Here is a 20,165-nt window from a genome sequence, read left to right as displayed (position 1 = left end):
TTATTTCTTTTTTTCTTGAGGTAGTTGGAGCTTAGATCATTCAATACAGCTTTTTGAAAGATGTCCACAATGTTGCCAGTTGGCAATTGAGGATAAAATATTGATTTGTTTTTTAAGGATGTGGTTTCCGCTAGGTCGAGTTCCACGTTTAGATCTGTTGCAAATGATTCAATAGTATGATTGTCTTCTAATTCTTGAATGTTTAATAATTCAATCGTGTTGATTGAGTGTGAGACACTGAGGCTTGATGGAACGGGTTTTGATACTTGTTTCTTCGTTACATCTGTTGTTGCAAAGAATTTTTTTAATTTGAGAAGTCTTCCTAATTTGAATATATCCACATTTTCTTGGAAGTAATCTGAATGGGAAGAGGGGCTGAAAAATAATCCTTTATTTAATGCCGATTCTACAGCTTTGGAACATTGTTTGTTTGAAATGTTAAGGATTAGGCTTTCTTTGGTTTTAGGCTCTTTGATCTTGCCGAGACTCTTTATTTTGCGCTGCTTCCTGATACTCCCTTGGCCCCTGTGGCCTCTTTTGGTCTTATTTCTTTATTTAGCTCTTTGGTTTGACTGTCCATAACGAATTGTGATCTGATCATTGTTTGAGATTTCCATTGCTTGTGTTTTTTGTATTCTTCTAAAAAAGAATATGGTCTTTGTGATTCCTCAGTGTTATCATCTTTAGCAGATATAGCTCCATTTTCCTCTTCACTAGTTGGTTCTGTTTCTGATGCTGACGTTGAGGCTTCAGTTTCGGATGTCGACACTGGTGTTAGTTTCTTTTTAATGATTGGATTTTTATTGATGTTTTTCTTGTGAAATGTATAGACACGTTTAAATTTATAATCTAATTCGTCTCTTAGAAATGTTTGTTGTTTTTTAATTGTTTCTCTTGTTCAAACTTTTCTAGATAGCTGTCCAGTATTTGAACATTTTTGAAAGTTCCTTCAGGTATATTGAGATGATCTATATTTTTGCGAGTTAATTCAATTTCCTTGATCAATTTGTCGTGTGTCATCTTAGTGTTGGCTCTATAATTTTGTATATCGTTTCTTTGGATGTATTAACTAGTAGGTCCTCCCAATCTTTCAAATCATCTACTGTTACGCTCACCTGGCTCCCACAGAGGCGTCAATCTGAACTGGACAGCTGCGGTCTCCGCCAATGTGAGGCGTAGAGCCGAGATGACGGACTGGCCCACCTAGCTTCATTTGCTTGGCCTGTAGGAATATTCTTCTGCAAATAGAGAAAGGGAATTAACCACCCGTGGAGTTGAGTGTAAATCCCCCCCACCCCCTGCTGTTATTCCCACGGATCACCTTTGATGTCCCCTCTTATAGTCTCACCTGATGGTTTGAAAAGATGAGCTCTCCATCCTGCATTGAGCGCAGGGGCGCGTTGATAACCAGTTGCTTCACTGGCTCGAAGGAATTGGTGAGTTCCAGAACAATATTGACTCCGAAAAGTATGTAGTTCGTAAGAGTTCAAATGCCTGACTTTCACTCTTGCCCGATTCCTTGCAGATTGCAGCTTGACCCTAGTGAAGAGTTCCTCGTGGCAACCGGTAATAATCTGGTAAGGATTTGTATTTCTAACACAGTTCGATAAATAATGTCAATATGTAACCTGTTGCTTTCTCCCTTATTCAGGCACTGAGAGAAAGTATGAAGTCCTGAGGAATAATACCTTGGGTGGTAAAATCAAGTCTAATGTGGTGAGGAGGGTTCCCCTTGATAGTCCCTTTGTTTCACCTTGCTGTCCATTTGTTTCCCCTTAGGGGCCGGGGTTCGGCAAAGATGCAGTGGAAGCTGCGCCGACCCGTGAAGAGGAATAGTACCCCTGGTGGTAAAATCAGGTAAGTCTATGGGGGGGTTACTAATATTCCTCTGTGTATTCCCTTGGCTCACCTTGCTGTTCTTGTCTACTCCTTAGGTGCCGGAATGTGGCGGGAACATGCAGGAGGATGTGGTGTAATGTGAAGATGCTGCGAAGGCCGGTGAGTTCAGCGCTGCAGCAGGCGAGGCGACGCGCATAAAATAACTTTTCTTCCAGCTCGAAGGCGCGATGGATCGGGAATTCATGTAGGATCAAAGGTATTGCTCTTGTTCTAACCTTTTCTCCTTCCTTCTGACTTTTTCTAGGAGCGCCAAACTCGAGGCGGGCGTGGCAGAAGGCTGGATGCAGACTTGCAGGCACGGTGAGCGTTACGCTGCTGGATGCAGAATAACACGAAGCATGTGCTGCTCTTTGGGCGTGGTTTAAATAGCCTCCAAAGTAGTCCCAGGTAAGTATTCCTCCCCAGCCCGAGTCAAAAATAGTCCCTAGGTAAAATAGTCCCTTCCAAGCCTCATTTGGCTTGGAGCTCTTGCAGCATGGTCTGCATCAGGTAAGTTCTACTCTGAGCCAGGACTGACTCTCCATATGAGCCTGGCGCTATAGGCGCCAGGACCGCACCCAAACAGCCCCTAGCTTGCCCAAAATAACTTGATGCCTGCTTCCGGGGTTGCTGGACCTGGTCTGGATCCCCGGGGGTAGGCATCATGACAATTGTTTCAAACAATGTTCCAAAGCTTTAGAATCAGCATTAAATAAAAGATTATCTTTCAGCCCCTCTTCCCATTCAGACTTCTCAAATAAAAAAAATTCTTTGCAACAACAGATGTAACGAAGAAACAAGTATCGAAACCCGTTCCATCAAGCCTCAGTGTCTCACACTCAATCAACACTATTGAATTATTAAACATTCAAGAATTAGAAGACACTCTTACTATTGAATCATTTGCAAGAGATCTAAACGTGGAGCTCGACCTAGCGGAAACCACATCCTTAAAAAACAAAATAACATTTTATCCTCAATTGCCAACTGGCAACATTGTGGACATCTTTCAAAAAGCTGTATTAAATGATCTAAGATCCAACTACCTAAAAAAAAAAAAAGAAATAAACAGGGTCCAAATTTCAAATCCAATTTAACTCTCTTGGAGAGAAAAGCCATAGATGAATTGAAACATGATACAGATCTAATAGGGAAACGAGAGGGCACTACTATTTAAGAACAATTTTTGGAGGATCATTTTTGGAATAATTAAGCTTTATGATACAACAAACATGATTTTTGGAACATCATTTAACCAATAGTTACCGTTAACTTCAGGTGCACTAGAAGGTTAGTTGAAAATTCTGTTCTTCATAAATTGTGACACACTCGGCAGTCTGAGTGTTACTAGTCACCACCAAGCAGCACCCAAATTACCTTTACCAAAATAAAAACACTGTCAACCAAAGGCCAATTTGTTATCAATTGTATTTGAGACTGAAAATGTACAAACAATAGTTGACATCTGGCAGAAGTAGTGGCCGGGTCCAGGAGGCTACACGTTTTCCTCCCCACCCACACCAGACTTGCATGAGGATTGATCGCCTCCTGATCCCGAGGGAACGGGAGGTGAGGCAGGGACTCCAGGGTTGAGGTGATCACATGGTCAGACAACGAGTTGGTAGTTGCAAATTGGCGGCTCCCTGACCCTAATCGGTGCTTCAGATGGCGGTGCAATGACACTTTGTCGAGGGACTGGGTGTTTAAGGACTTCGTGGGGACGGAGATTCGGGCCTACTTCGAAAAACAACAATGGGGAGACGGGCATGGCAGTAGTCTGGGAGGCAGCCAAGGCCACTTTTAGGGAGCTACTTATCGCCGAGGGGTCTCGCAAGAAGAGGGAAAGGGGGTTGACTGAGAGTGGGCTCCGAGAAGAATTGAAAAGGCTACGGTCGCAACTGACCCAACAGGACGCGGATCGGGATATGCTCCTGGGGGAAATGAGAGACAGGAACTCTATGCAGTCCTGATAGGGGAGGTAGTAAAAAAGATGATATTCACCTGACAGAGATATTATGAAAGGGGGGATGCTGTGGGAACTCTCCTGGCGAACAGGGTGAGGGGTTGTAGGGCAGAAAGAAAGGTGGAAGGAGTACAGGACACTGAGGCTTGCTTGGTGACGGGGGGAGGGGACGTTGAAGCCTTCTTCGCAAGCTTCGACAGTGAGTTATATGCCAGACCGGTGGAGCAGTCTCCTAGGGGAAGCGCAGCAGTACTTGGCAGAGATGCACCTCCCTAAGCTCACGAGGGCAGAGAGTGAGGCCCTAGATGCTGAGATAACACGAGAGGAGGCGCTGAGGGCTATCCACAGACTGAAGACGGGGACGATGGCTTTACGGCTGACTTTTTTAAGCAATACCAAACCCAATTGGCAACACCACTGGCTAAACTGTTCAACTCTATATTGGGAGATGATACAATACTACTGTCTTTCCTTCAGGCATAATAGCAGTTATCCCTAAGCCAGGGAAGCAACTGTCAAGCTGTGCTTCGAATAGGCCCATTTCCCTTCTTAATGTGGATACCAAGATTTTCGGCAGAATCCTTGCGTCGCGTCTGGAGTCATGCCTCCCCAGACTGATTCATCCTGATCAGGAAGGTTTCGTGTTGCACAGGCAGGGAGCAGATAACATGCGTAAGGCGCTTCATGTCCTGGACTCGCCCGCAGCGAAGGAGGAGAGGGTGCTTCAGATGGCCTTAGACACCGAGAAGGCATTCGACCAAGTGCGTTGGTCCTTTATGGGGGAGGTCTTCGTGTCCTTAGGGATGAGCCCTAGATGGATGGGTTGGATGACGACCCTATAATAAAAAGCCGTCGGCCAAGGTTGTGGTGAATGGGACTGAATCGAAGGCCTTCCCACTACAACGGAGTACGCGCCAAGGGTGTCCACTTTCTCTGTTGATATATGCATTGGTTATGGAGCCGTGGCCGTTATCGGTCATGGATAACGTGGGGATAAGAGCCGTCATGGTCGAGGGTTGACCTGCAAGATGAGCCTTTTTGCGGACAATGCCTTGCTCTACATTACTAGACCCTCTCACTCAGTCCCCCTGTTGTTGGAAAGTCTGGAGCGTTATGGGAAGTTATCGGGGTTTAAAATCAGCCTGGGAAAGTCAATAGCATATGTGGTGGGAAGGCCGTCGGGGAGGGAAAAGGAATACATAGTAGGGATCCCATTCAGGATACAGGAGGATGCCTTCCATTACCTTGGGGTCCAAGTGACACAGTGCTTCAAGGATCTCTTCCCTAGAAATGTTCTCCCTCTCTGGTCCGCCATAAAACGAGACATAGAGAGGTGGTCGGGCTCACGTCTGTCCTGGATGGTGCGCCTGAATTGTATAAAGATGGTGATACTTCCCAAATTTCTGTTTTTGTTTCAAATGTTACCCATAGTAATACCTGCATCCTTTTTCACTGAGGTGACGGTGACAATGTTAAGGTTTCTTTGGGCAGATTCTGCCAAACGAGATAGGGGGATTGGGGTTATTGCAGGGTGGCCCAGCTCTGGGTCCTGGTGGATAACTTTGACCTGCAAACAGAGAAGCAATGGGTAGCCATGGACAACGCAGTACTAACCCCGGTCACACTGGACAAATGGTTGTGGGTCCCTAGAGCCCGTATCCCGAGGAGTGTGTTGTCACCCGGTTTTGGAAGTCCTGTGGTCTATATGGAGGGACAGGCGGGGAGACAACTGATGGCTCACAACATGGCCATTGCCGCTGAGTTGTATTTGGGCTCCCCCACCAAGGGACAGAGTCGTGGAGCCACTGGCATTTCAGCCCTGGTACGAGGCAGGATTGAGTAGAGCGAGTCAGATGTGGGAAGGGGACAACTTCATCTCCCTGAGTAAGCTCTGGGCCTTTGTAGGTTGTCGCCCTTCCGTTTCTTGCAATTGAAGGAGGTTCTACTGGAGGGCCGATGGTGGGTAAACCTAAGAAGGGAGTCGATGAGCTTTGAGAGGTTCCTGATCACACAGAGGGGTTCCAGAGGGCTAGCCGGACTGTATATGGAGATCCTCCTGGCAAATCCAAGAGAACTCCTTCCATCGAGAATCAAATGGTGACAGGACTTGGGCAGAGATTTTGGAGACCCCGTATGGGTGCAAATGTGCACTAAGGCTAACCGCTCCACAGCCTCGCTCCAGTATAGACACCAGGCCCTAAAGCTAATACATAGATGGCATTACCCGCCAACAAGGATCACCTGCATGAGAGAGGGATATGACCCACACTGCTGGAAGTGCCACCAGAAAAAAGGGGACTACATTCATATGTGGTAGGGTTGTGCTAGGGTGCAGGCATACTGGCAGGAGGTCCTGTCTTGCATAAAAGGGGTGGACGAGATCCAGGGGGGATTCTCACCATGGCTTCTCCTATTTGGGGTAAGCATGGGAGAGGAATTGGAGTCAGAACAGGGGCACATGTTCCAGATCAGGACGGTCACGGCTAGATGTTGTCTGGCCCAATTGTGGAAAAGCCCATGATGCTGGTGGAAAAGGAATGGGTGTTGAAGATTCGCGCCATATATGATATGGAATACCTCACTCATCTCCTAGATAAGTGCAAGTCTGACATCGAAGGTTTAGGCTTGCCTTTCTTTGGAAAATATGGTCAGCTCAGCTGAGGGTGGTGAGGAAGGGGGCGGGAGCCAAGCAGGGGGGCGCCTACTAGGAGAGATGATTGGTAATTTACGAGTGCCCCTCTGGACATGAAGGTAACAGTGAAACTTCGGGGGAGGCTATCCCGTGTCACGGACAAGCGTACCCATGAGACACCCGGTTGGAAAATGGGTGCCATCCTTTCTATGAACTCTGTAGAGGCAATCGAGCTACGGTGCAAGATGGGGGGTGGGTGTAGGAGGGATTAATTGTGTTTGATTACAGGGGAACGCTTCACGGCTGACCTGTGTTGTTTTGACTAAAATGCCAATAAAGCTTGATTTTAAATGTTACACACCGTAGTGACTAGAATTCTCCTTGTCCCCTTTCCTCCATACGTCCCACCCAACGTCCCCTGCTAGTATGCCAAGGGCTAATATGTATAAGTGTAGCTAGGTTTCTGAGCGTCTGATGTGTTCAAAGGGGACTGAGGTAAAGTGGTTTATAATTCAAACAGTCGAAGCACACACCAGAGGAGGCAACAGAGACCGACCCTAAGAAAACGAGAGCAAAAATTGATGTATGATCTCAATTCGGTTAAGGAAGGCCTGAATATCGCCATCGAGTGGAGCTTGTTTATTCATTAAACACTATTAATTGTCTATTTGTTTCTAATCCTCTGATTGGAAGATTGGGCCTGGGTTCTCTAACTTATAACATAATCATTGACCCCTGTAGGGTGAAATACAAAATAACGAAATTACGAGTAAGATGGACCCGTTTTAAAGTGCATACACATAGAACAACTGAAGGTCTACATATATCATCTGTGGTATCTGTTTTTTTTTGCATGGCGTTGTAGTAATACTCTACACGTCACGCTTGCAGAAACAGATTTAATGTAATAGTCGGCAGCCATTGCACACGTCCTAGGTTGGATCATGCAACCACTGGCAATGTAGTATATTAGCCGCGTGAGTAATATATATCCTCCATCTACTAGGGTGGATACATGTTAGTCACATCCACCAGAATTCCATCTATTAGGGTGAACACATGTTGGTCACGTTGATTATACGAGACATGTTTATATTGGAACACCATCGAAATAAAATTAAACAATGCCTCTTGCTGTTAGAAGCAACGTCGGAACACCTTGGTGATGTGGGCTAATGGTAAATAGTCATTTTTGCACACATGCGAACAAGAGAAAACTCAGAGGATCCTCTTTTTCTCACCTTGCCCCAAAAACCTAGAACGAACTACCAAAGAACATACGGAACACAGTGATCACCTACAATTCAGGAAACTCCTCAAATCATGGCTCTTCACCCCATAACAAGAAAGAATGGCCAGTAGGACATACACAGAGAAATTAGGCCAAGAGAAGAGCCTACCCTGGCTCCCTAAATCATCAACCCTTATTAAAATAAGGATACACGGACATGTAAGATATCCACTTATCAATTTAAAACAATCCTCACCAATCGTAACAAGAACACCCACAGATCTATCAGAAGGGAGAGCAAGGTATTACTCAGCAATGGCACCTGGCAACCCTGAGGGCACAGGCAGCAATGGACCATAAACAGTAATACATAGGAAAGAACAGGGATAGATAATATATCCCCACTACCTAAGCAGGATTTTGCCCACCCCCTAGGTGTACCTAGCTCAATAACTTAGCTGGAGGCCAACCTCATCCCCCGGCCCAGATGCTAGACTGTCAGGAAAGGGAAGAGAAGTTATACCACCCAGGAAACTACCAACAGTAAATAGATAGAAAGAAGCTGCTTAATGATAATAAAACACCATTATCTATCTAGGGACAATGCTCACTGAACCTGGGGTACTATGCCAATTAATCTGCTGAACCAGCCACAGTATCACCATAGAAACTATACTATCAATAAACCTAGAGCGAGAATATACCAACCCAATATGACTACCTGATCCATGAACTAAACTATAGGGATTATGAGACATACAACTTACTAACCAAACCCTCACATTTCAGCTTACTTAATGCACACAAAACCCACACAACCACCTCTCTCACAGCAAACCGCACAGATTTCACCACAACGCAATAACAAACAATCTACACATAGATCGCAACAACAGCACGCGAGGACCCGCTTCTATCCTATTTGCACACCCAAACTCAGCGCACAGTGAAAACCGAACTGAAGCTGCCAACAGTACACCACCTCTCACTTTCCTACGCCCTCTTCACCCACTAACCCACCCACCTTTGTTTACAGATCAGCCTGAGCGCCTGGAGAACAACTCTGTTGGTGACAGCGCACTATATAAATACCTTTAACATTAACATGCAAAATTTTGCAAGATAAAAAAAGATTTAAACAGAGCACATATACTAGCCATATTCAATAATGTAAATCCATCTGAATCCCTATCCAAGTTGGCGGATGCACGTTAGTCACGTTGACGTTTAAGACATGCTAGTACTAATAGGCCATCGAAGCACAGTCACGTGACGTTTCGGCCGTTTAGAAACAACGTTGGACTACACCGCCGGTTGTGGTAAGCTGTAAGCAGCTATTTCTGCATACATGGTAATGAAACTAGAAATAATGTGCTACATTTTAACACGGCTCGCTTAATATACAGGAAAAAACATTTGGGATCGCTATGTAGAGACGACGTGCAAGTGCATCTTGGAAAGGTTAGAAACTGCAGAGTTACGACATCGAGCAGCAGCAACTAACATCCAGACGCTACCAGTAAGTGCTTTAAGATGCTCTGTAAAATGTGACCAAAATTACATGACATGTAGAGCATTAAAATAGACCCCCATTGGGCACACGGGTGAATGGACAAGAATGTCGGGCACATCCATGGCATACCATTGAGGGAGTTGCCTCCATCCCATATAGAGTGACTGACCGTGCACTGTGATTAAATACAAATAAGGTAATATTTTTGCTTTCAATCTGAAGGTAGAGCAACAAATTAAAGAAACGTGCTAGATAGCAAGAGCACAACAAAAAGGATTCACTACTGCAACGTTGATGCATGGATTAGAGAATGAATCCTGTGGGAAAAGAAATTGTTGGTTCCTCTAATGAGTTTCTTTAAAGTTTTTTTGAAAAAATCTTTAGATGTTATTATAAAACATGTTCATGATATTAAAAAATGAACAGGATAATTGACATTGATGCCTGTCCCCTACAGTTGGAAAAGAATTTACAGTCCAACAGTGAACATTGAATATGTCACCACTCCTTACGCGCTGAAAAGAATTTAAAGGTTAGTCACGTTTCAGCCTATACACTCAACATTATGACAGACACTAGGGTACGTGTAAATAATGATAAATATATTTTTGTTTGGTTTTTAGATGGCCATGAAATTCTGAAAAGTTAAGTCTTTATATATGACGAACCATAGTTGGGGAGTCGCACACAAAAAATTAAAGAAAGTGTCCTGAAGACAGGTCCACAAGACACGGATTTAGATACATCAACAAGCGTCAGTTTGAAAAATAGTTGGACCTAGAGACACATCAAATGGTCGACACGATATTGCTGTCTCTAAAATATCTGTAGACATGCTAATAATGAGAAAAAAAGAATGCTGAAACAAGTTAATGACTTAGACATGTATATTCACTCATGTGGAATTACTAACCTCACGCTTATCTGCCAAGATTAATTTGTGAAAGGCAGGATTTTCTCGTGTTTTCAAGATTTGACTTTACTGATTCATTTTTCTGTTTTTTAATAAATTGTTTTATGTTTTGTATGAAGTATATTAGATAATATTAAAATGTCATTTTTTTTTTTTTTTTTTTACATCTTATGGTACCCCTGTCTATATTAACCTTGTCAGCTATATAAATGTTTTGATTGTGGTTGTGTGACACCTCTGTGAGTAAGAACGGGTAGCTGGTTTGTGGCATTCTCGCTGTTATATGAACTCTATGGAGGTAATCGAGCTACGCTGCAAGATGGGGTGGGAGGGATTGTGTTTTGACTAAAATGCCAATAAAGCTTGATTTGTAAAGTTACTCACCGCAGTGACTAGAGTTCTCCTAGTCCCATTTCCTACATACGTCCCACCCACCGTCCCCTGCTAGTATACCAAGGGCTAATATGTATAAGTGTAGCCAGGTATCTGAGCGTCTGATGTGTTCAATGGGGACTGAGGTGAGGCACGCTATACTAAATGTAAAGGAGAAGCTCAATTTCCTTGCTGCGAAAGGTTCCGGTACCATCCCCATGTTGATGAACGGCAACAAGGATGGAGGAAAGTGGACCATCGACTAAGAGTACTCTAGTCACTACGGTGAGTGACTTTAATAAAGTGAAGAGTACAGAGGAAGAGTACAGAGGAACTCATATTAGTCCAAGTGGTTGAGAATACTTTACAGAGGGTGAAGGGCAGTTCATTAAGTCCATCCACACAGTGGGTGAAGTATAATCCAAAGAGAGCTATCTGGAGACACTGAAAGAATCCAAAAGGGATAAGGATCAAAACCCTACCAAGAAACTCATTCAGGGGGAAAGCAGAAAAGTTGTTAGAATCCCCTGGAAGAATTAAAGGATTTGATTCATATGGTTATCATGAACTATTTGAACATAGACTATTAAGGTTGGAAGAAGCCTGTCCAGGAGAAGGGGAGTCATTCTCCTGGACCTCTTTCTTTTCCTTTTGTATTTAATTAGTGGTTGGGTTAGAATAGTACCGCTTTTGATGGAAGACTGATCACGACTTTGAACTGCTTTACTGACAGCAAGGCCCATATTAGTACTTGTTAGGTAGGGCAACCCTTTGTGATAGGGACAGGCAGGCCTTTTTTTCTCATTTTAATAAAAGGAATTGTCCGAATACTACTATTTGGCCCTCCGCCTTCTTCTGACTTAATACAGATGGCACAGACGTTTACATGAAAACACATGAGAAAATCCTGCCTGTACTACATTTACTTGAAGAGTAGATATTTCCTCAAATACCTGTATTTCAGAGATGTAGAGTGCAATGGCCATTAACTTTGCACAAAATAGTCTTATTAGTGTCTCATTAGATTTGCATTCAAGAAAATTACTTTATCTGTATGTCCCCCGATTACTGCAACTTATTTGCTTTCTGGTTCTTAATGTGTGCAATTATCTGCAAACAATACCAGTAGGTGCAAAATCTCTTTACATGATCGAGTTTAAACCCATTTAAGACAAGGGAGGTTTTTTAGCAACATTGACTAATAGGTCATGCTTCCACTGAAAATATGTATAGTAATAAGGTCTTGTAAGCGTTTAGGAGTTTAATCAATCAGGACAACATCATCCTCCTAACTAAGGATAGGTTTAGGTTGTCCATCAATTATTGTACATCTATAGAACCAGATTTCATTTCAGAATCTAAAGCATTTGTATAAGGATTGAATAAAACAGGGACCGGGGACCTAACTCTGACACACCTCATCACTTTTAAAAAAGAATGTACAGCATCATCCTATCCATAGCAAACTGATGCTTCTGTTTCCTCATGTAGCAATCTGATAATGGAAAGATGATGCGACAGCATTTGTATTCGCCAAAGGATTTATTGAGAGGTCCATAAAAGCCAGATATATGGTAAATTAATAAACTATTGGCAACTATGGATGCTGAATCGATCAAACAGATAGAGGCCTATGACTACCGGGGCATGAAAGTTAGCTCTTGTGTCATCAGTACCAACCAGGTGGAAAAGGCTGGGGCGATTTTATCGAAATGCAGTGGAGCAATAACAAGATTTGAAAGAAAAATGGTTGTTAGGTGGCCAGGGTCTCATTGGAAGCCTATACATTATAGGCCGTCAGACTGCCTTTTATGGTGCAGATTTATGGGGTTTTATGAAAGCCAAGTAATTGTCGACAATTGAAAACTGCTTCATAAAAAACATGTTTTTTTTTGTGATATGGTTTTGTAAGTTAAACCATTCACAAACATTTTTATTGGAAATGTAACAAACTATTTCATAGCGTACATTCATAAAATACATACACCAAAAAGCTAAAAGAATGAATGAATGTAATAGAGTTGTAAAAACCCACAGGTGCAGAAAAAAAAACTAAGAAGGGCCTTCAAAAAGAACCAACATTTGGGTAATGACTCCTTTCATTACAGTGTGGCATTAATTCAACAACAATTACAATCCCTCATCAAGAATCTTAAAGTCTTCCAAGAGGAATCTGTACAGGGCTAAGGCCATTGAGATGCTGTCACCCCACATTAGTCGGACCCAGAACATTTCCCCCAACCAGTTGGTTCCTTCCAGTGCAACAGTTTTAAAGCGCTGAATTCTGGTACTAGTGAGTTTTGAACAAGAAAGAACAAAGTATTTCATTGTTTCTGGTTCCAGCTACCTATGCGTTCTAAGGTAGGCAGTTGGTTTAAGCGGAAACGCAGGTAGAGACTGCGTACTGTGAAGGCATCATGAAGCAAGACCCAGACAACAGATTCATTTTTCTTAACAAAAGGAATTTATTTATCTTAATTGTCAGGATGGAGTAAGGCCTAACTTGCCCTAAGCTAAGGTGGGATTTACCTACCTAAACAAACGAAGGACAGTCTGTTTAATTAAGTTCAGCTCAAAAGTCTGTCTGTGTCCAAAACCTATACTTGCCCTCAAGAATAAAGACATGCAATGTGTTGGGATGTCGGCACAAAAGAAACAGTGTTCAAAAATAAAGTTCAGAGGCTCTTCCAGCTTTGGCTTTTTTTCCAGCTCCACCTTTCTCAGGTTCAAAATAGTTTCAAAGGGTCTCGGGGGTTCCCTTTCCTAAATTCAACACAGTTCCAAGAAACCTTGGGTTTCCCTTCCCCAGGTTCAACACACTTCACAAAGTCTCAGGGTTCTCTTCCCCAAGAGGGCAGCTCATTCACCAGAATTGCAATCCGTTGTCTCTTGACTTTCACCAAATCGTTCAAACAGATGGTTTCTTTCACTTCAGCACTTGTTATACAACACAGCCTACATATCTTGGCTTTTCCTGGTTATTTTCTCAGATAGAAAAATGCTTCTTAATGGTTTTCCAGTATGTTTATAACTGCACATCGTTAGCTTTCCCTTTGTGCTGTATTTCCTCATCATGTCCATATCTTTTCTTTAGTTTGATATTCATTCACTCTTGGTGCATTTCAAAAAGTACTTTGCAATTGATTCGGTATGCAATATTCTTCTATTCGGTTGCCAAACCCCACTCTTAGAAGTTTGTTCGATCAGTAATTGCAAATGTCCAATTCCCGCCCCTAGAGTGCCCTGGTGCAAGTATTCCCTTTTTCCACTTTGACTGGTGCTCGGCTGCTCCTCCGGGCATCTTCGCAGTCTTCTCCGGCTTCCATTGGCTTCCTGGATATGCGTTGGGTGCTCCAGTGAGCAGGGCTCGCCACCTGTGAACCTCGCTGCAGTGGCTGACAGCAATACAGAGTCTTGTTCCCCAGCTCCAGCTGGGAACACGCGGCACAGGGGACTGCCGGGGCTCTGACCCACTCACGGCCCGTTTGGGTTGTGCCATCACTCTCACCCATTGGCAACACACGGCGTCTTCTCTGCCGGTCTCTCTCCAGCCTGCTCGTCCCCTCGCAGCTGCATCCTTCTCAACAGGCGGGTTCTCTTTTACTCTCTCTCTCTGTCTCTCATTTTATGCACCTGTGTCCTTTCAATTGGTTGCAGAGGCAAGTCCTTTGTCTGACAACAGTTGCACCTATTAATGGGAGATGCCTGATCCTTGCAAGGCGTTTCCACTTTAGTCCTCTTCCACGTCCCAGTACCAAAGTGGTGAAACTGACAAGAAGTGTTCATTACTCCTTGTTGCCTCTTCCTCGTCTCAGTCTTAAAGGCATATGATTGTGGGACAGTTGGCGTGTATGGAAGGTATAAAGACTGACAATACCCTACGAACGTTGGTGGAGGGTAAGACTCATTGTCAAAAGGGAAAGGGGGATACCATGTCTTACCTGAAGACATCCTCTCCCCACTCCCCAAGGTCCCTCCACCCAGGTGATCCTCCCTCGCATATCCACCCCTAGGGTCAGGATCCAAGAGCAATGGCATTTCCCTGGCCACCTGAGAGGAAGATCCAAGGGGAGTAGATATGAGGATGCTCTCAGGTCCCTCACATACCCTTCCACTATGCAGGCTGTACCTGGGAGAGGAAGTCAACATTGCCCTGATCTCGACCCTTCCTGTGTTCCACTGTGAAACAATAGGGCTGAAGGTCCAGGAACCACTGCATAACTCTTCGATTGGATTTGTTCCTTTGACTAATCTGCACTAAAGGGGAGTGGTCCGTAATGAGCCTAAACCTATGGCCTAGCAAATGGTATTTAAGATTGAGTACAGCCCATTTGATAGCCAGTGCCTCAAGCTTGAAGACAGAGTAATTACTTTCCCTAGGAAATAGCTTCCTGCTGATATACAATATGGGATGTTCTAGTCTGTCATTATTTTGAGATAGGACGGCCCGAGACCCATTAAGGAAACGTCAGTTTGTAAAATAAATTATTTGGAAAAGTCTGCTACTTTCAAAATGGGGCTCTGGCTGAGGGTCTGTTTTAAAGTAGTGTAACAGATCTCATCTTCTTCATCCCATCTGATCTTATGGGAGCTCTGAATTTTTCAGTTTGTCACTGAGTCATGAGATCTTGTTAGAAAAGTTTGGGATAAACCGACGGTAGTTGCTGATCAACCCAAAGAATGCTCCCAGATCTTTCTTTGTTTTCGGTGTAGGGGTATCCAGGACAGCCGTAACTTTTTCGTTTTGGGGTTGAACAGTGCTATTACCCACAAAAAAAACCTAGGTATTTGACTGCAGATTGAGCCAGTACGCATTTTATGGGGTTTGCAGTTAGGCCTGCTTTTCCAAGTACTCACATGACAGTGTAAAGGTGGTACAAATGATCTTCCTAAGTTTTACTGTACATTACAATATCATCTATCGTCTATGCGTTTTAGACTCAACCAGTTGGCCACGAGAGAACAGACTAAACACTGGGAAACTAATCCTTCACTAGGCACTTTAGCGAGCTGCCGTTATTGCACAAGAATAGACTCTTGGGGAAACTCTCTGCCACTTGGCTATGGATTGCCCCCACTTTGTGTCTTCTAGAGTGTGGTGCTTTGTAAAGGATCTTGAATGTTTTCATTCTGAATATCCTATGAATTTGTTTTGGTCCAGACTTATGTGGGGGGGGGGATGTTTCATTAATTATTGCACATTAATACTTTTTACAGGTTGTTTTAAATCAATTGACATGATTTTATAGTATGTGTTTTATCTGTGAGGAATGTATGCATGTGTATGAAATTGTTTTGTTTAAGGGTTTCTGTAAACCATTTGTCAATAAATAAATAAAAAAATAAAAAAATCGTCTATATAGGCTCTGCGAAAATTCAAATAGGGTGGAAAAATTCAGTCCATTAATCTTTTAAATGTTGCGGGAGCCCCATGTAGACCGAATGGTAATACTTTCAATTGAAATAGACCTAAAGGAGCAGGGAAGGCAGTTTTTTCTGTCATGTCCATGTCATGGAATTTGCCATTAGCCTTTCATAAGGTCTATAGTGGAAAGACAGACAGCATTACTCAGCCGGTCGATAAGATCCTCAATGTGTGGCATTGGGGAAGCGTCAAAGGCAGAAATGGTATTTACCTTTCTAAAGTGGATGCAAAACCTCCAACTCCCATCGGCCTTTGCCACCAATACGATAGGGGAGGACATGGGGCTAGTAAATGGTTTGATGACTTCCTGAATGTTTTCTTTTCGGGACTTCAGGGGCCTCTAGTGTGATATTGGAGCTTCTTCTTTTTTGTCCCGGTTTCTCTCTGCATATCCAGGACGTCCCGGAGTTCTTGCCCATAAAGTCATTTGAAATGGGAGAATCCCGTGTAGGCCTGAGGTGTCTTCCTAACTGCAAATAAAGCCCATGGAATCATCTGATCCCAATTTCTGCCATCTTCATCCACTCATTTCTGCAGAATGGTTTTCAAGGTCTAATTAAATCATTTTACGTGGCCATCTGTCTGTGGGTGGTATATTGAGGTCCTCAAGGTAGTAATATGCAAGCACGGTTTCATTTCCCCTAAGAGTTTGCTCATAAATTTAGAGCCTTGATCTGTTAGCATTTCCTTTGGAAAACCTAATCGGGAGAAGAAAGGGAGTAGGTGTTCCAAAATTTGCCAGGGGGTATTTGCTCTCAGGGGAAAGTCTTCCGGGTATCCTGTTGCATAATCCATGATTGCCAAAATGTACTTGTTCCCCAATTTCGATGTTTCTAAGGGCCCCACAATGTCCATACCAATTCTTGAGAAGAAAATTTCAATGATTGGCAATGGATTTAAGGGAACAGGCGACAGCATATGAGTACTAGTCTTTTGGCAAATCTTACAAGCCTGAACAAAAATTTTAATGTCTGCATGTATTCCTGCCCAGTAGAACTTATTAGTGATTTGGCCTTGGTTTTTTTGTCTGTCCTAAATGGCCTCCTGTCAGATGTGAGGGAGCTATTTCTAGGACCACATGCTTATGACTCTTCGGGACAACCAATTGGTTTCTTACTACACCTTTGATGTGGTGTCTCCTTGAAAGATAAGCCCATGACTCAGAAAGAAAAAAGGCTCTACTTTCTCCCAGCCCTCTTGTTCAGATCCTTCCTGTAAAAAAGCTTTGGCCAACAATGGGTTGTTCCTTTGGGCAAAGGCTAGGTCGGGAAGGGTTTCAGGTTCTTCCTTTCTGATTTCTCTAGGCTCCGGTTCTGGAAGGGCGTTGGATGTTTCATCTGCCTCCCCGAAACCTTGAGTACCTCTATTGGTTCTCCCCTTCCCGACTTCCTCCTTGATCGTAGCAAACATTGCCCTCTCAAGCACCCCTTGAACAATCTTATCCCTTTGATGGATATGGAAGAGATCTTTTCTGTGAATCTGTAACGATACTTTAACATTGCCTCTACTGCCTCTACAGTATGGGCTTATAACCCCAGCTAGCACATCTATCCAAATCCTCCATGCTAGTCCTGATTTGGGAGCCAGTCTAAAATAGGTATCCGGGGGTGGAATTCGGATCAGATACGTTCAGTGGTTATCAGTTTGTCTTCTTTCACCAGGGGGAATAATCCCATCCCTACTGCTACAAATATCAAAGCCAATAGAGCCCTTCGTGGCCACTGAGGGGTCTGATGCTCTGGTACTTAACTTTTCAAATCTTAGGGTTCCCCAATTTGCATCGGTTGAGCCACATCCTACTCCCGACACCATTTGTGAAGGCATCAGGAAACAAGACAGACAACAGATTCACCTTTATTAACAAAATTGATTTATTTATCTTAATTGTCAGGATGGAGTAAGACCTGACGTGCCCTAATCTAAGGTGGGATTTCCCTACCTAAAGAAACTAAGGGCAGTCTGTGTCATCAAGTTCAACTTGAAAGTCTGTCTGTGTCCAAAACCTTTACTTGCCCTCACAACTAAAGACATACAATGTGTAGCAATGTCAGCACAAAAGAAACAGTGTTCACAATTAAAGTTCAGAGCCTCTTCCACCTCTGGATTTTTTCAGCTTCATTTTTCTCAGGTTCAAAATAATTTCAAAGGGTCTCTGGGTTCCCTTCCCCAAGTTCAACACAGTTCCAAGAAATCTCAGGGTTCCCTTCCCCAAGTTCAACACACTTCACAAAGTCTCTGGGTTCTATTCCCCAAGAGAGCTCCTTCACCGGAACTGCAATCCGTTCAAGTCTCTTGACTTTCACTAAATAGTTCAAACAGATGATTTCTTTCACTTCAGCACTCATTATACATCATCATGTTTATTTCGGATATGCGTAAAACAATCCAAAAAACAGTGCAAAATACAAGAATGCATACCATATATGTCGTACCAGTAGAGCCCTTTTGTACTGCTACCTGAAGATGTGCCATTATGGCAGCATTTAACTCGGTGCCCATAACAGGCTGAAACCCCACCTGGCAACTTGTGACAATACCTCGAAGCGAAAGCCAGTAGTTTTAATCCCTCAGTAAGAGTTATGCAAAAATGATACGTGTTGTATCCAGGAGGGCTATAGGCCTGTAATTGCAGGGATCGTTGGTATTGTCCTTTTTATATATTTGGATTATTATGGAGTCAAGCCATGATGGAGGAAAATTGACTTAAAATGCATCTCTAAGGGACCTACCCATGCGTGTGGTCACTTTTGATCACCATGGGTGCTAAGCCATCTGGCCCTGGTTGCCTTTGCCTTAGAGATCGCCCATAGGTAGTCATCCTCTTTCCATGGACATTCACCAGCAATCATAGGTCCAACTATTGTATGGTTTAGCTGAGAGTCCCTATCTGGTGTAGTATACCTCTCCAAATAGTAGTCTGTCCAAGACTGTTCTGAGACGGTGCACGCCAACATCAACATGAGTATGCCCACCTTATTATTCTTAAGAGTCCAGAATTCTACATTGTTTCTGTTTTTTAAGTTTTTCTAGAATTATTTGGTTGTCATTATTGTCCCACGCAATACCCTGTGCATTGCAGCTAGTAGATGAACCCAACGTTACAGTGGAAATGTCATTCAGCCTGGCGTCCTCAGCTTCGTACGAGTTAAAGTCGCCCCCTAGAATAATAGCATGGGGCTGACCCTGTTCAAGCCAGTTGTTGATGTTGACCAGAGCTGCTTGCATGGTAGAACATGTCACCTTATTGGGGTTCCAATATAAGTTGATGAACAGGAGTTCCATACCCAATGTTTCGATGGTCATACTCACAGCTACGAGGCCCTCATTGCAGGTGTCTATTTCATGATGCTTAGCTTTGATGTTTAAATCAATGTCAATTGTCAGGCCCCCATAAGGACGCCTCAGTTTGCCTTTTTTTGCTGGTTTCGTAAATGTTTTGAACCCCTCCATGATCGAAATGTTGTGTTGCCATTGTCTTCTGCAACATGATGACATTTTTGTCTTTTTAAAAGTTGGTAGTTTGCGAGTCCTTGGATAAACTAGTATATCTACATATGTTCCAAGATGTAATGAATAGGTTAGCGTGGTTAAAGATGCTTTAGACCAGATCTTGAATTAGGAAACATTTTTATGGCTGCCTCCAGCCAGGACCAGTTTTGCACTTGCTCATTGGTTTGAGGCATAACCTGATTTTCAGTAGTTATGTAGGGGCGTTGTCCGTACCCCCCTTTTGCTGGTTTAAAGGCTCTGCAGGTTTCTCCACTCTGTTGTGACGTGAGAGCTACTAAAAATATTGATACCTGTCATGTCTACGCGTACAATCATTCCCCGACCGTACGCGTATAGCCCTTTAAGACCGGTGCAGCCAGGTGCCTGGAAGTTGGCATGGCAACGCTGGCGTCCCGTCCTTCCCTCTTCCTGGTACCATCAACGTCGCGCAACACGTAACGTCGTCACGTGATGCGTATTTAAGCACCTCCCACTTGCTGTCCCGTGCTTCTGATTTGAAATTAGTGGCGTTACGGAGAGTTGCTCGATTGCTCTTGTTCTCTCTTGCTTCCTTGCCCTTGTTACTTCCTTGTCCCCGGACCCTCCATACCTGCACCCTTCCTCCTTGACCCCCACCTTGTCTTCGTACCTCTCTTGTGCCTTTGACCCGGACCGAGTACTGGATTCTGTTTTTTGGATTGCCTATTGCTACGTTTTTGCCGGATTCATGTTATGACCTTGGACCGCTA

The sequence above is a fragment of the Ambystoma mexicanum genome, chromosome 14 (genome assembly GCF_040938575.1).
Source record: "Ambystoma mexicanum isolate Mex_15411 chromosome 14, UKY_AmexF1_1, whole genome shotgun sequence".
NCBI classification, from domain to species: domain Eukaryota; kingdom Metazoa; phylum Chordata; class Amphibia; order Caudata; family Ambystomatidae; genus Ambystoma; species Ambystoma mexicanum.
The sequence above is the reverse complement of the archived record's forward strand: the minus strand, read 5'-3'. Positions refer to the sequence as shown.